General features: G+C 39.6%; 1 protein-coding gene across 2 annotated transcripts in view; it reads left to right on the top strand.

The window, feature by feature from the left end:
- LOC143331526 (leucine-rich repeat and fibronectin type-III domain-containing protein 2) overlaps positions 1-17320 on the top strand; it is a 136777-nt gene that overhangs the window by 86662 nt on the left and 32795 nt on the right. For both annotated transcript variants that reach the window (XM_076748468.1, XM_076748466.1), the window contains one exon: positions 1826-1914. The gene's annotated coding sequence lies outside the window, so the exon portion shown is untranslated. The remainder of the gene's footprint in view (positions 1-1825; positions 1915-17320) is intronic.

Raw genomic sequence — 17320 nt, 5'->3', positions numbered from 1 at the left:
TGCTGAGGAAACACTGTAATACAGTCAAACCATATGATCAAGCTGCTGATTCCTAAAGGAACCGCTTCTGGATGAGATTGTTGCAGCATGTCACCAAAAAAAAAAAAGGTTAAATAAACAAGATTTCAAATGCGTTATGAATTTTATGGATAGGCTTGTTGTGTTATTAGAAAGCCACAGCGTTGCCTTGGCATCTTTTAAAGTCCCCTCAGTCACTTTGTTTGTCTTGAAATGTGCACCACAGCAGGTAATTTCTCGAAGCATTGCCTTTAAATGGAATTTGAACGGACACAGCTAATGACAGTGGGTTAATAGTCTGTTGTTTGGATTATCCGGATGCTGCTCTTTAAAGGCTGATAATAACTTCTCGAATGGGCAAATCTCAGATGATCAGCATCAACCCACCATCCACCTTCTCAGACCATTTCATGTTAAACATTGCCAATCGGGAAAAGTTTGAGTAGTGTTACAGTCTGTTAGGTGAGGGTGCAGTGGACAATGTGTTGGCTTTGTTAACGCCGCGATTGACAGACAAAGCTCAGCCAGTGACCCACTAAAAATGGAGGCTTATGTTCTTCTTTTGTAGGGTCCCCTGGTCGATAGAAAACTGTTGATGAGCAAACTCTGCCCCAGAAATCAAAGCACCGTTGGGGGTACGCTTGCAAGCCTTCCACTCATCAGACTGACATCCTGTGCAAGTTCATCAGCACAGAAACACAGCAATGAATCTGAACTGAGAGAGCGAGGTGTGTCATGAGTCCCCGGAGAGAAGCATGGAGGGGGAACAAGTAGTGCAAGCATATAAAAGAGTCAGTCAAATGAAGGCTCGAGAGGCTGGATCATGTCTTTCTTGCGTGGGAGGGCAAATGCATGACAGAAGAAGCATATAAACACATCAAAGGGCGAACGCTGAGTGGGATATAAAGATGTTTACCATCAATGGACTATTATTTCCCTCAACAACGAATACAACAGAGTCACGTTTCAGAGTTGCATACATCGGCAGCTCCATTTATTACTTTAGGAGACCATATGTTTGTATTCCATTTGAGAGCATTGCTACATGTAACAACCCAACCATTTCTAAATGCATGACCTTGGAAATTAAGCGTCCTTTTCTCATACAGTACATGAAGCTGAGCAGGAACATATTCAGGCATGTATATGCACACCCACACTCTTACTCCCTCACATATTTGCTCAGCAAACAAACAATACAGCTCTCAGCTCTGTGTGTTTAGAAAGGCAAACAGCTTGTAGGGACGACTGGCCACCAAAAAATAAGAGAAAAGAGACGAATAATGTGCATTCAGTCATTGCTGAGATTATAATGTCACTTGGGAGCCGGGGCCCTGCACAAACACCCCACTGTGCTCTATTTCAATAACTTTCCATAAACCAATCTAATCTCCTTCCCTCCTACACGGTGCTTTAAGGAGGTTTTTATAGGCTTTTGTTTGAGAAGCAGATAATTCCTTATAAATCATAATAGTGCTGCCTGAATTGTAAAAGGTTTCGTAGCTTAGTGGTTGACTGGCTCACAGCAAATAAACGTAAGCATTGTTTAGGTGGTGTGTCAGACTGTGTCACAATCCAGAGGTTAACATGTTATTCATGTTGTCACAGAGGTCAAATATGTACATGTACATGTGTGAGCCATTACCTTTTCACACAGGTAAGAGTTTTCAATACAGTATTCTCCAGTCGATGCACATTGCCTGACCTCACATGTTCTTCTGTTTGATTTCCTGTGCCTTACCTCCTACATCATAATGGGAAATGACCTCTCGGACTTTTAACAACTTTCTCTTACGTCTTTCTTTAGGCTTCTTGTTCATCGTGCTCTTTGAAAGTGAATGTGTGGCCTTGAGGTGTTTTCCAAGGGACCATATGGCACAATACCACACAATATAGGTAAGATTTGCCTTTTCCATTCATTTTTTTTTCTTTTTAACATAGAAATGGGTGTGAGGCCTGAAATTACCCTTGAAAGTCCTTGACCTTTCTTATCAAAGCACATACAAAGCAACCTCAGGCCTTGGCAGGATATTCACTGTTCAGAGGACCTTTAACATGATAAAAGTGACAGAAACCTCAGGGGGAAGTGATAAACCTGAGCCTTTAACATCAGATTTGTGGATTTGGTAGGTGAATTATTCTCATACTCTCTCTATCTTTCACCCAGGACTGGTGTTTAGCATGTGGAAAAAGAATCATTTTTTTAGTGTTAGCATGCAGTCGTAGTTATGCAAACATATAAAACTGTCTCATGAAAAGAAAAAATGCCACATGACATAATTAAATCAGGTCAGGTCCATGCTTTATGATAATGGTCCTGTCTACATTTTTTTTTTTTCTCTTCCCAACTCATACGAATCGTTACCAACAAACAAACAAACAAATCAAATGAGCTAATAGCACCTCCTACTCACATTATAAGCATGCATATTAAACTTTATGCAGTATATTTATTGTGTCATTCTACTCACTTACAGTCCCCATGCTCCCACTATAGTCTGCACCTGCCTGCATCTGTAGTGTCTTTGCTGGAGAAAAAGTGAATTAAAGTGAATTTTATACTTTACACACTGCAGTCCTGCACAATTGACCACCTATCACAATCAGGGGTGTAGTACTATTCATCTAAGTACCGCAGCGCACCTATGACACACAGGCATGCCTGCTTGTGGTTTTGAAGGTTGTGTAACCGCTGTTGCTACAGTGGAAAGTTTACATGCATTAGTCAACTACAACTGACCACAGGGTGAAATGTTCAAATGATTGTATGAGTAGCAATATCATGTTAGTATTAGGGGATACCATGAATGTACTAGGTTATAATTCTCATGGCATTAAGAAATACAGGCGAATGAACACGAGTTGTTTGTGTTTTGAATGATTTCATTTACTTGCTTGTGCCGAGCAAATGAAGGCGCATTGGAATCCACATCCACTCTGATGAAAAGTTGCAGTGTAGGCAGAGGTCACACTCACCTAATAAGCGAGGCTATGAAAACGTAACTAATTCCTGCAGGCATTGTGGATTCAGCACAAGCTGGCCAAGTTTAACAGGCTGGCTGTCTAACGTTTCTTTGCAAATGCACCACAAAGAAACCATCAGAAGAGTGAGGGATAAATGAACGGATGTTTTGCTGCCTTTTCATCTTCACGGGGTGACATTAGCCAGCTATGGATGGAGAAAAAGTAATTTAATTCACAATGCTGCTTAAAGGCTACCAGCAGCTACTGGCAACAGCGGAATGTTTTCTTCCATGTTATTTAATAAATGAATCATGACATATATGTCGTGCAAGGAGAGCAATGCAAGGTGCAAGGAAACCATCACTAAAGGATCTTCAAAAATGTATATGAATTTCAGATGGATTATGCAAATATACCACTTGCTCACGTGGAGAAAAAAAAGTGCACTCCAGCAGCATGACACCTATGATCTATGCATGTGCTGGCTTAACAGTATACAGTAAATCTGTTTTTAAAGTGGCTTTTCTTGTGTGTAGAAGTAGGGCTTACACATGGCTTCTAGGATGAAAATCATATTAGATACGCATTGACTTCACAGTCACAAAATGCTGAAGGGACACTCCACCAGTTTTACCCACAAAGGTCATTTTACTTGTCATTAGTATCATTCAGCTTCAAATTTCCATTTTTCTCTGAGAACATTAAAGATTTCTTGTCCACGCTGGCTTAAGAGATCTTTCATTCTTGTTGGCAGGACAGATATGGACTTATTAAGGCCTCAAGGTCAAAGAAAGTCAGATATTCGGGGAGATATACTTACTTGCTTTCTTGCTGAGTTAGATTTGAAGATGAACACCATTCCATAAAAGCAAAAGCTAGAAAAACTAAAGTGCCAACGACTGGTCCGAGGATTGTGCTGCAAAGAGCTTATCCATCTTTTTGCAAAGAAAAATGTATTATTGATATTAAAAAAGCTACAGTGGGACATAGAATGGCACTGCCTCTTTTCACTCTATTAGCAAAGTAAGGGAACATATCTTCAGAAAGAAACAATGATTTTGAAAAAAACGGATGTGTTTATTGGCACCAAATAGGAATGAAAATGAGGTTTAGGCCCCCATCCACATAGAAGGAGGAACCTGCCCCATAATGTAGGTTAATTAGTGAATGTAATTTGATTTATTCTCAGAGTTCAACAAGAGGGAGGATTAGGCATCCCAACAGCATTTATGTGGCTGAAAACCCAAACTATATTACATAAGTGCAGTCAGTCAGTGTACCACAGCACATGTCTATCAAGTGCATTTACAAACACAGCTAGCCACGTTAGCCATGGAACATGCTAACTCCAAGTTCAACAGACTAACCTGCAAAATTTTACCATTTTTAAATATATTAAATCTATGTTGATAATATTGTCTTTTTTATTTCCTCAGCATGTAATTAAGTTTATTTCTCTATTTGGAATAATAATTAAAATTGAAGGGACGGGGATTGGTTAGTCTTTAGTCAACCAAGATTCACAAGCTTTAGGTTTGATGGCTCAATTTTCACACAGGAAGGATTCACTGAAAGTGCCAAAGAACTCATCACTAAAAAGATTATATGCTTTAGATCATCGTTTGTTGTCAGGATTTTATCCCATTTCAGAATAAAAAGCTTCATTTGCATAGCAATGCAGCTCAAAATACTTTACAACACAGAAATTACATACACCAAGTGTTTCACATAAAAACAGACAATGAAGGGACATAAAACATGGATAGAATGCCATAACTGATGGAGAATGGAATGGAAAATAAAAACCTATTGAATAATAATGATAATAAAGCTAATAGCAGAATGCATAAAATCAAGTAGACTACAGCATTTAAAAAGAAGTGCAGCAGCAAGTGTGGGGGGAAAATGAAAAAGTTTCAGAACTGTATCAGGAAGTCACAGCTAGATAAAGGCTAAAGTGAAGAGATAAGTTTTAAAATAAGTTTTCAGCTTTCTTATTCAGCAAGCTGCTTCCCTGATATCTGAAGGTAGTTTGTTCCAGAGCTTTGGGGCGTCACTGACAAAGTCTGCATCCCTGATTTTCTTTCGGCTGTTGCTTGAAATCTCCAAAAAAAAAAAAAAAAAACAGCAGCAGAGAGGAGTCAGCAAAGTGTTTTGGTTGTAGACTATTATAGTCTTTGTATACAAGCAGGAGGACCTTAAAATCAATCCTGAATGTTACAGGAAGCCAGTGCAGAGCAGCAACAACTGGATTAATGTGCTCTCTCCTCTTGGTTCTGGTTAATAGCTGAGCTGCAGAGTTTTGAATCAGCTGAAGTCTCTCAGTGTTTTTTTGTTTTATATTTTTGGGGGGGTGGGGGGGGCAGTTGATAATGTGTTACAGTAATCGAGTCAGCTTGAAATAAAAACAAAAATCGTTTTTTCTGCATCTCTTTGATTGCTAAATGATTTGTAAATGCCATTTTAAGGTTGCAAAAATGACGTTCTCGCCACCTCGTTGATGTGGGAACCTCAAATTTAATCCAGGGGGTTAAATTACCAAGACTATAAAACAGCATATCTTAAAACAGATTTGTTGTAGGACTAACTGGTAAGATGTCAGTTTTGCCCTGATTTGAATGCAATAAATTATTGGTCATCCATCTGTTTATTGACAAGAGACAGTCATCCATGGAGTCTATAGCCGCAGCATCATTTGGTTCAGCACAGATGTACAGTGTCATCGGCTTTACTATGGAAACATACACTGTGCCCTTTAATGATGTCACCAAGTGGGAGCATGTATATACGTATACAGAGGTAAACAGTCTAGATTTTGAGCAAACCCTCTGTAACACACTTGGTGTGAACACACCTTCAGTTTTGCTTTTGGTTTTTCAGCCGAGCTGCCACGTGCATGATCGGGAAAACAGAAGCAGGTGTGATGAAAGGAGGGAGAGCTGGTGGTGGTGGGGGGCTGATCAGGAAATGTGTAGGGAAATCTAATTTATTTTTCATGCGCTGCTGAAGTGGAATGTCGTATATCATACTATGCAGCAATTTTGTGCCAGTCCCAGGCTCACAAAAGATGAAAGAATACTGATCAAAGGTGCAGAGAGACGTCAGCTGCTGGAGTAGCTATGGAATCCACTTCCGATGAGAACAGTATAAACTGCCTTGAAATAATCATCCAGTATATGGTCTCTGTTGGTTTTCAGCATGGGACAACTCACTTCACACATTTTATACAGGAGGCAACATGAATGAATCCATTCTTTTTTCTTTTTTTTATCATGTACAGTATATGGGATGTTAACGAAGCAGACTTTGGGGTGAATTAACAGCCTGAATCCCTGCACTGACTGCAGCTTGAAAAGAATAAAAGACACACTTTATTGTCTGTGGAGCCTCCAAATATCCAGTATGAATGAATAAAAAGAGATGAAATAATCATATGAATTGTGTAAATTATTAAAACCCTGCTCACTATTATGAATTGTTATGTGGTCAATTTCATAATATACATTTTATTTCAGCTTGCTCTTTCTTAAAAGTACAGTTTTATTTTCTGTTAAGGGGGCAGGTCACCAGGAACAGGGCTTCAATTGAATGACAATGTTGATTTTTAACTCCTTGATGTGAAAACACACAATTATTCGCTCACAACTGATTAAGAGGTAAAGAGGTAATGATATGTCTAATGTGAAACAGTTAAATTAGTGATAATACAAAAGGTCATTCTGAATATTTTTGGAAGGTAATGAACGATGGTGATGAACAGTTCTGCTGATACTGCAATGGCTCAGAGAAGCATCAAGCTTTAACCCAAAAGCATGACTGACAGGCAGACAGGTTAGGATGAATAGGCTGACTAAGCAGATGAGAGACAGGTGAGTAGGTGGGAGGGGCAGGTCAAGTGATTGGAACAGCAGGTAAGAGCAGAAGTGAGCAGCTGAATCTGAAAAGACTGGCAGAGTTGAGGTCTGGTTAATTAGTCGAAAAATGATGTCCTGTGCACTCATCTAACCAGGTTTCATCCATCTTTAAACATGGACACCCCGGTGATAAATATTACTTCATTACCAAGGTTGGAATTGATATGAAAAAGGAATATATGGATGTGGGAAGCAGGAGTGGTGAGGTAACTGCAGCAACCCCTTAAACCAGGCATTATTAAAAAAAAAAAAAAAAATCCAATGTTGAAAAAATAAAAATAAAATGTGTGACATGAACTCAGAGCAGAGACAAAGAGGGGGTGTTTGAATTAGAACAGAAATGTAATAAAAACTTCCTTTGACCATGACACCTAATGTTACTCTGCAGTTCTGTGGTTTATCAGTCTCCTCTGTGAAACATCTGTATCCTCACTGCGCTGCATTATTCTGAACTATGCTGAACTGCTCCTGGGCCACATCTCCAGTCTGAGACCATGCTGCTCTCATTCATTAGTCCTGACTGTGTGGTTGCTGTGGTTGCTTTGAGATATAGCATCTCGGTGTTCACGTTCGCTGTTTGCTGTAAAATGTGAGACATTCTCAAATTATTATGGTTGCGTAATTGTTAAATAGGCATCATAACATGTCAGGCCTACGATCTACATATCATTTTGAAGTTTCAGCCACGTTGAATCAAAAACATCATCTGGCTAAAAACGCCTCATTGCGTTTTCTTCAAAGACAGATGGATGGTGCTGATTATGATCTGATTGTGAGCCTATGCATGTAATAGCTTAAGAACCACAACTCAGTAAACACCTTGAAAAGTTAACTTGACTGTGAAGTTGTTATAAGCAGACTGTGGATGTGTAATGTGGCATGTTGTTTGTTTACGTGAACGGCTGAATGGTGCATCGCTTTGGATGTTACCACTGCAGGGAATTGTGGGATGATATTATCTCCTATTCTTTAGTGAAGGGTGGTCCAGTGTATCCTATGCCGAAAGAGATACGAAAGGAAGCATCGAAGCACCTTTCCTGAGCATTCAGAGAATTCAAACAGCTCTTATGACAGCTGCTACATCGACTTACTTCTGGGTTATTTCCCTCAGTTGATAATCTTACTAAGCAAAAAAGGCGATTCCTCATACGTTACCAGAGAAGATCAGCCATTATATAGAAGGTTATGATGTTAAACCTCATATAGGATGACCTTAGATGGTACAGTGTAAACAACAGGTCTTCATGTATCTACCCGAACCAGAGGACCCAAGACCTCAACCTAGGATTCACATGGGTTTGGATCCACGTTTTATACTGTCAGTCAGGTCCCATTCTTTATAATGTATTGTAACTTTGCAACAGATTTGGATGAGAAACTATGAGCTCAAAAATAAAGCGGAAGAACCACAAGAGCCACAACAGATTCTTCTCAGGGAGCACAGGTCGCAGCAAATTAGCAAAGGTAATGTTAGCAGCAGATCAAACAAAGGATGGGTCCGGTTCAGTTCCAGATACTACATTTCTGGGTCTTTTCACGTCCGCCATGAAATTTTCAACTTTTGTAAGATCCTCAAGTTTAAACCACAGCTTCTGAGGACACAGCAATATGGTGATTTTGTTAGACAACACAGGTTTAAACCAGTTTTAAACCTCAAACTGCAGCTGAGCTAATGACTAAATTAATAACTCTGCTAAGTTTATAGTGTTTTTTCTGTTAAATATAAGGTATTTAGACCAGCAAACACAAAGCTAAAATGCTGACTCAAGAATGATTTTCGAAAACCAAACATTAAACAAGAAGTTAGACAATTCACGTAAACCTGAAGGTATTTTCTTTTACTTTTGTCTGCTTCAGTGGATGTATCTGTAACTAGCTTAAATTAGTCATGCTGTGTGGTGACAGTGATTAAAACAGAGACACTCTCACCAAATTCAACGTTTTCTGCCTCATTGGTGTTCCTTCAACCTCGCACATTCTCTCCATCACAAGCCAAACCACCTCTTAGACATAATTTGTTGTTGCTGCTGCTATTTTATATGTTAGTCATTAGACCATAGATGCTTTTGTGATTCACCAGAAGCTTTCAAAGCTATAAAGATATCATTGAGTTGGCTGTGAATGTTAATAGACAGACACATCAAAGTTTTATGCCTCCCTGGTGAGCTCCAATTGTTATAGCACATAAGTTTTCTTATTTTTTTTTTTGCGACATTCAGCCCCTATAAAAACACAGTAAAAGGATCTCATCCATTCTCATGTCCATTACAGTTCTTCTTGAGTGTAAGCTGTTCAAACACAATATGGACCACTGCTTTACAAGACAGAAAGAGAATAAAAGCATCCATCATCCATATTACTATACAAGTCAGAGCTTTCCCTTTCAATTACTCTTTGATTTATTTCTTCATTCACACAGCTTGTCATTGATTGGCTGCACCACCATGGCCTCATTCCAACCTTTTCCTTTTTTTTCTGCTTTAAGGTTTGAGAATTTCAATTGTCTTGTTACACATCAGAGATCAACCAATTACAGTATCTACATCGGACTTAGGAGCTCTTTCTACTTCAGTAGCTCCATGGAAAATGTTCTGATCTGTACCATGTTCCACATTATGATTTCTAGAGGGGATATCCAGCCACATATAGATGTGTAAAGCATATTCACTGCTAAAATGTCCTTTTTAGCAGGCCATTTATTCTCAAATAGTTCCTTATTATTTTTTTTTTCTTACATAATTGCTAGTGGGTGTGTGTCATTATCTTGAAACAAGACAAGTTGATTTGCATTGAGAAGACTTACCCCACCGGCAGCTCTATCTGCTGAGCATTTTAATAGCCAGTAATAGATTAATTGACTTAGTAGGATTTTTTTTTTTTCAGTACAACATACAATTGTAGATGTAAATCATGGAGATACACCCAGCAAACCCACACAGCACTGGTCTTTTGCTTTATGAAGATGAGCACAGACTAAATTGGTAATGACTGTGGGTGGGTGTAACGCTTGTTTTTGCCTTCTCACTCATTACTACATTAATTTGGGCTACTCTATTACATTATCCATGCTTGTGTGTGACAAAATAAAACTCTTTCAGTCTTTGTCAGAGCAAGAGGAGTGTAATGAACCAAAGGGGGGCAGGGGGTTGATTGTCTAACCAAAGATGCTACTGAGGTGCTTTATGGGAAATGTGGGATCCAAATTTGGATGTTGAGCCATACAAGAGACTAAGGCCTTTCCCCTCTATTACACACACAAAAAATAAACATCCATGTGACCTTCATTTTACAAAATGTCCCCATACAGCTGGTGAATGTAGGTCCAATGTTTACTGCTTTTAACTCAGTTTGGGTCTCCACCACCTCCTGAGAGAAACATCTGGCTCTTTGTTTGCTAAATGCTGTGCTCACAGGCTGTTACATTTGTTTGTGTGTGGTTTCACACTGGACTGAAGTAGTGTACAGTGGGTTCATAAGAGCTTTGATACTGCTGCCGGCCAGAAAACCAAAACAATTGGCCAAAAAACACTCCTTGGAGCTGAGGGGAATAGCGAAGGGAGCCAGGAGATCATTTTCTGTGGTTTGGCACCATGTGCAACCCTTTTCACATTACACATAGTCTTGTGAGCCATTGTTAATATGGAAATGTTGATTAGTGGCTTGAAGTAGCGCCCTTTGAAAATCTGGAGCTGCAGCTGTGAAAACACCAGGTCTTATGTGTAACAACATGTGTATCATTTTACAAAGCAGTAATGAAGCACAACTATATGTATAATGACCTGATTGTGGTTTAGTTCTTGCTGCGAGCACCAGTGTGTTGTTCAAACTGAGGTGTTGAGAACAGTATACAGGTCTTTCGTAAATATTGTTGGTTGTATGTATTACGGCATTTTTTACTGCAAGCTGACATTAGCTATATGCACCAGGCAGTGTGGTATATCCACATCATGTAGTTGAGAATCAAATATCTCTCACTTATCTTTTTTTCTTTGAGCCCAGCAGGGATCCTTCAGCCCAGCGATGGAGAAATCCCAACCCCAGTCTTAGTTCGGTTCTTGCACCCATCAAATCGTCTTAATGGATCAGTGACAGATTGTTTCCATGAATGCAAATGAACATTATCATCGTAGCATTCAACTAGAACAACAACAACAAATATATTTCTTCATTTGCCGTGCTTAATTGCTTATTAACTTGGGATTACTTTGTGTTTTGTTAAATGGTTTCACATGATATTTAATCAGTTACAGTCCACATAGGCAACTCCTCTCCAGCAACCGCCCATCAGCTAAACAAGCTTATATGAAGCATTGCAAACTAGGCCACCTCTGCCGCTCTGCCGTGTTGCACACAATGTACAACTCCTGAGACAGGAGAGCATTGATCTGCACTAAATCTGCGTGAGTTTTCTATCCCCTCCCAATTCAGTGTGACAAACCCACTGGAGCTGAACTAATGCTGTTAAAAAGCTGCACCAGCTGCCATGTGCTTTTGTCTGATGTGTTTTCTCACTCGCTGCTGCCGTGGAAGGAGGAGAAGAAGTCTTGCAAGTGAACACAGAGCTGAGTCAAAAAGCAGTGGAGCTCAATCTTGCCAGGAAAGAGCTTGTCGGTCTTTCTTGTGACGCCATTTTCCAAATCTCTGCTCTATTTTCCTTCACCGTGTGCTTGTAGATTCTTGTTGTGTACTTTTCTTGTTTTTTTTTTGTTTTTTTTTGCCATGCCGTCCCTTCATCTATCTCCCCTCCATGATTAGCTGTGTCACCTTTATTACAACATCAAGACTAAAGCTTTTGTGGACAAGCTATGAGGATAGGAATCCTTTAGTAGAGAATAGGACATTGCCTCTCATTGCATCATGACATCAGAATTATTTTCATGTCTTGGAAATGTTTTGAGGGGGATTCATCAGTGCAAGGTCCTCTGTTATCCTCCAGAATGTGTTTTCACAAGTTTGCAGCAGGAAACATGAGCACTTTCAAAGCCTGTAACTGAAACGATCCACTATGTAAAATAAAAATATAAATGTGGTTTTATTAGAATACAGCTCAGATTTGAGGCTTAATGGTAAACAATGATTTTGTATGAAGACATTTTTCTGTTGCTGCTGGAGAACATACAGTATAATTATCACATACTACATCTTGATCCACCTAGAAAGATTTACTGTACATTATCTCGCTGCTATGGATGCAAACAAATATGAATGTATTATTCAGATGTGAACATATGATCAAACCAACCTTATTTTAATCTTTAATCCATTTATCTTCAGTCTTATGGCCTGCTTGCTCTTGCTTTCTATTCCTTTAAATGAATTTTACATCCATGCAATTCTGCCTAGTTTATCTTTATTCCCACTATTATAACATCCTGTAAAACATGCACTATCTATTTCTAGACTTATTTATTTATTTATTTATTTTTTCTAGTTTTTAAAGGTGCATTTCAAATACAAATATGCTTTTTTATTTGGCATATGGTTAAAATATTGTTTATATATACTGCCAAGATTCCATGCTGGTTAAATTAAGTTGTTACAGCCAGCAAGTTTTAAAAAGCAAAACAGTAAAACAGTGGCACAGAAGGCTCAAGATAAGAAGGATACAAGATAAGGAATAAAAAATTGCTTTCATGTACATTATGTACAGATTAAAAAAACTACTAATTGCCATAAAAATACTACGGTTCATAAAAATAATTTTGCAGAGTGGGCAATGTGAGCATATATTAGCATGGACAACAGTAGTGCAAAAAACAAAAAACAGGTTTATGATGTACAAATGGGAAAGACAGCATCAACACAGTGCTACATTACATGATGCTGGAATTAAACAGTCTGACTGATGTTGGAATGAAGGACCTGCAGAAGCGTTCCTTCTTGCACACTGGATGCAGCAGTCTGTTTCTGAAGGAGCTGCTGAAACCCCCCACTGTCTCAGGCAGGCGGTGGGATGGGGTGTCCATGATCGATGTCAGCCTGGTTAACATCCTCCTCTCACCCACCTCCTCGATAGTGCTCAGAAGGCGGTCCAGGACAGAGCCAGCTCTCCAGACCAGTTTGTACAGGACATCTGTGTTGTTTGTCCAGTCCAGTTTGTTGCTGAGGTGAACAGTCACCTATCTGTACACGTCCACTATCTCCAATGTCCAAACCCTGGATGCTGAGCGGTGTAATCCGTGACACATTGCTGAAGAAATCCATCACCATCTCCTTTGTTTTACTGGCATTTATGTGCAGATGGTTCAGTCCACACCAGTTGACAAAGTTGATGATGATCTCCCTGTATTCCAGTTTGTTCCCCTGTGATGCATGTGCAACAATGGCTGGATCATCTGAGAACTTCTGGATGTGACAGCTGTCAGTGTTGTACAAGCATATTTATTTAACACTGAAAATTAAGAACTCTAGACAATTTCTAACTACTTCCATCATAAGCCCTGCCCACATGCTTCTATGACCTAAACAGATACAGGCAGTAGCTTTGTGTTACAGCACTGTCCATACAGGATGAAATTTTACAATAAGCCATTTTACAATGCATGCAGATTACAGTATGTCTATATATTATACAGTCCAGGTCCAGGCCGTCATAAATACATGTCTATATGAGCCAAGATGACTTCTGTCTGTGGAAGCTCAGAACAGGGCTCAAATTTAGTCTTTTCAAGACCACATTTGAACATCACTTAATGTTCATGTCACGTTCACCATTACAGTTTTTCTTAATTTTACTTTTATTTAGTCCCATGGAGATTAAAAACCTCTTTTGCTGGGTAGATCTTGCCAAGACAGCAACATAAAAGGTTTCAGACAAAACAATACAAATTCAGCCAATGGATAAAACAAAACTCCAAAACAGAAAGTGACATTAAAATAAGGCCAAAAGTAAGCAAAGAACAGAGGAGTCATTTCATATCGGGGTCACAGTAACATTAGGTTCATGCATTTAATTTGTCTGGAGCAGAAAGCCTCTGTTCCCATCTCCGTCTGTAGGAACAGACAGCAAAAGTCTTGTGATCTGAGACAATGAATGTGAAAAAACAAACTTTAGACTCACCAAAGTCATTTCTGAGATCTTTGCATGCAGGGATGCAGCTAAAAATAAGTCCTGCATGGAAACTGACATGAGGGATCACATGAAAAAGAAGCAAAAGAGGCGTATGGTAAAATGATTTCTCACTTTAGAGTGGTTTCCGCTTAAATGAGGCACTATTTGCTACCTTGCAGTTTCTATTCGGGTTTTGCCTCCAAATAAAGTGGTTTAGATCATCTAGCTTAAGTGTCAGCTTGTTTCCAACCTGTCTGATGATCTGACAGCTCAAAACATAACCATACTTGCAACAGTGCAAACTATACCACCCTTAAAAGCTCAAAATGTCAGCTCAAAATGTCAGCTCAAAAGCTGACTCTTTCAACTGTGCAGCACTGCATGTCTGTGATCAGTTTTTTTTTCCACACATGAAGGTAGAGGCACCAAATGTTACACACAGTTTAAGAGCCAATAACCCACTCGGCGTGGCCTGAGTACTTCATCGTTGTAGCTTTTAGCAATATGTGTCACTTAATGCTGATGCTGTATACTTTTTTTTTTCCTCCATTAATTTATGGCTAACTGTGGGAGTTAAAATTATGCTTGTGTGCGGGCACTCGGTTCTACAGTGACTGACATATAAAATGACCTCTTCATGCAATCAAATGAACCGAATGTTCATGTATGCGTCCGAGTTTTTGTCATGAAGCTACACAAAGCCACTTGTGTTAAAAAAAAAAAAAAAAACCCACAACCTTCAGAACAAAAAGAAGCACTGGACAGTCACTGCCATCGCCCGACCTTTTAGCCTTCGATCTGAATCTGTTGCGAAGGGACACACTTCAATGACAACAGCTTTGTGGAAAAACCATCATTACTATTAGATGCATTGTCTTTGCATTCTTAAAAACTTCAACCACTCCTCAAAGAGTAAAATTAGAAAACAAGAGAAATTAAGTAAGGAACATAACAGGCTTAAACTGTTATATTTTCTCCTGTGGTGGACTTAGTGTAAAGGTATAGGATTTTTGAGGTGTAGGGCATCAGCGATGTCCTTCTGAGGATCTTATCTTGTCAAAGGAAGCAGTGAGCAGTCAACCAATTGATTTCAGGGGCTGGCAGCCCCACCAGGCAGAGTTTGACAGCACACACAATCCTCTCCCCCGCACTCCTCTTAACTGTTATGTTTCAATCAATGGCCTCCAGTGGCTTGGTGGACCTGGTCAGTGCAGCCATCTCAATGACCACAGAGCCTTTTAAGATGCTGCGAGGTCTTTGCCCTCTGCAACAATGAACAGAATGTTCATGTAAATGCTGTTTGTAACTATGTGCAATAAAATGCCATGTTATATGAAATTGAATTAATGATATTAAGGGTAGAGTTAAATGAAAATGTAACACACGGAATGCAGAATATGATTTAAAAAAAAAAAATACTAAAAAATGCCAGCATAAATGTAAATACAGTTGGCTATGTAGATTTTAAGGGCATGCCCTAAATTGATGCTCAGATCATTGCAAATTTGAGACAGCATGAAGACAAACTGTAGCATTCACATTCATAATCCTTATCAATATGCACACTGTGCAGTTTAGATTCATCTTCTGGCTCATTCTGCTTCAAAACTGAAAGCTGCACTAATCTGTATCATTATGTTACCAATGAAGGAGATGAAACGCTCACTTACTGAGACAAACTCATTGAGAATTATCACCTGGCTCCATTTTCTTCAGCTCCACAGAACATTTTAGTTCCTTTCAGCTCATTGTTTTGTTTTTACAGCCCCAGGCACAGCACTTGCTCAGGTACATGCAAATGGTACCTGAACAAGGAGCAAATGGCAGACAGACAAAGTTAGCGACTCATTGGTGAACACTGCAGAGCATTTAGCATATAAATAGCCAGACATTTGGAGTCATGTTCGTCAAATTGACAGAAACATGACTCCAAATCAATAACGCTAATACAGTTTTCTGTCTGCTGGATGTTTAAAAAAAGTAATTCTTATTATTAAGGTGATAACATGTCTTTGTTCTGCGTACAGCCTGCTTTGCTGCCACAAACTGGCCAGAAAGAGTTGCATTTTTGGCATGTCCAACACTTCTTTTGCGGGTTAAATGATGTGTAATCTGGGTGTGAAGGGGTTGTATTTAGTCTCTTAATTAATCATAGTGTGTTTTGGGCGTTACATGAATTCAACCAATCAGTGTCTTGTCTCCCGTTCCCTTTAAAAGCCAGGTGTGTCTGCACCTGGCACACTGCTATGTAGATTGCGGATTCGTATGCCTCACAATGCTGAAAGCACCGTGTGACAGCTTTCCTTTACTGCAGCAGACATTTTTTTTTTTATAACAAGGAAAGGGAATATGAGGAAGGAGAACATAATGGCTCTCCCTTGCTTCAAGCCCCGTCTTAACAATGAGGGTGAAAGCATTACACTCCTCTTGCGTGACATATCTGCTGCTGTGAGGGAGCGGGAATGATAATTATGCACTGTAAAAAAGCAGAGCAGGGACAGGAGGGCAAAATAATGCAAGGAAACACGAAGGTATGAGTTGAGGAGGACATGACTTGCACGCAGCAAGCTCATTTACTCACATACTCAAATGCAGTGAACTTATGACGAAAGAGCCATAGGGTTAATCATTAAGCATGTGGCAGACCCTGACCTGACCTGAAGTACATGTATTGGCTCTCTGCAGTGATGACTGTGTGTGCATAACACGGCCAGAGCAGACAGCGTGTTGCTGGCTTTCAAGCATCTTCAATACTGACTGAGTTTGAGAAAACTTAAAAAACCCTTCGCATGTAGATAGAGCTGAATAAAAGCATGCGGTGAAGCCGGTGATGCTGCTGTGTTTGTCTTCCCCAGCCATCCCCCTGAGGAAAGCTGTGGAGGAGGACAAGGCTCTGTGGGCACAAATACCAGGCAGGGGGTCCTCCCCTGCTGTACACACCTCCGTGATAGCTTCACACAGCCAGTGAGGCTTGCCCTGGAATGAGTTTTTTTTATTATTCAATATTTGTACCTTCAAGGGCCTATGATTTTCCTGACTTTCAACTTTTTATTACAGGAGTTAAGGTTTCATGATTGATAGGAACATGCATGACATAGGCTATGCCTTTTTTGTTGTCGTAATGATTAAGATGCTCTGTGAACATCTTACTTTCTAGTTTTCTTAATATCGGTGCTCTCTTCAAATTTGTGTGGTGTTGATCAGCGTCATCCAGGGTCTGACACCACAAAATAAGTGCTAACAGTGCAGGGAGTAAGGCAGTCAATGCCCCCCACATATTCACAGCACACTCCCCCAGGAAATACTTTGAACAAGCAGAGTGTACACACATTCTGAACCTGCCTGTGTAGGCCTATCTTACTACCTGAATACT

The sequence above is a fragment of the Chaetodon auriga genome, chromosome 14, assembly GCF_051107435.1.
Source record: "Chaetodon auriga isolate fChaAug3 chromosome 14, fChaAug3.hap1, whole genome shotgun sequence".
NCBI lineage: Eukaryota > Metazoa > Chordata > Actinopteri > Chaetodontiformes > Chaetodontidae > Chaetodon > Chaetodon auriga.
This window is presented reverse-complemented; position numbering and strand designations above follow the sequence as displayed.